This window comes from Aptenodytes forsteri, unplaced genomic scaffold (genome assembly GCF_000699145.1).
Source record: "Aptenodytes forsteri isolate BGI_AS27 unplaced genomic scaffold, ASM69914v1 Scaffold121, whole genome shotgun sequence".
In the NCBI taxonomy this organism is placed as follows: Eukaryota; Metazoa; Chordata; class Aves; order Sphenisciformes; family Spheniscidae; genus Aptenodytes; species Aptenodytes forsteri.
The window spans coordinates 2,025,215-2,025,619 of NW_008796219.1; positions in this window are offsets into that span (position 1 = coordinate 2,025,215).

Here is a 405-nt window from a genome sequence, read left to right on the forward strand (position 1 = left end):
ATCGGGGGCTCCGGGGGCGCCGCCGTGCAGGGGGGAGCGCAGGGCGCCCGCACCGGCCCCGCGGTGCTCCGAGCGCTTCCTCCCCTCTGAAGCACCTTCTCCCGGGCCGCCTCCTGGGGACAGGGCGCTGATTTAGGGCCCGACCCGGCAGACCGCAGCGCATCCTTCCCTGGGGGGCCAACACCTTCCGCCTCGCCCTTAGCAGCCTCTGCAGGACGCAGTGCCCCGCAGGTTTTAAGTACCTGGGCGCACCGGGTGCTGTGCTAAAAAGCATTTCTGCCGCGGTAATTTTTAGGAAAGGAAGTGGCTGGGGCTTCCGACGTCCAGCGGTGGAGCGCGGCGCGGGGCGGCTGAGGCCCACAGCGTGCTCACCGCTGCGGGCACGCGGGGTAGAGAGCAGCCGCT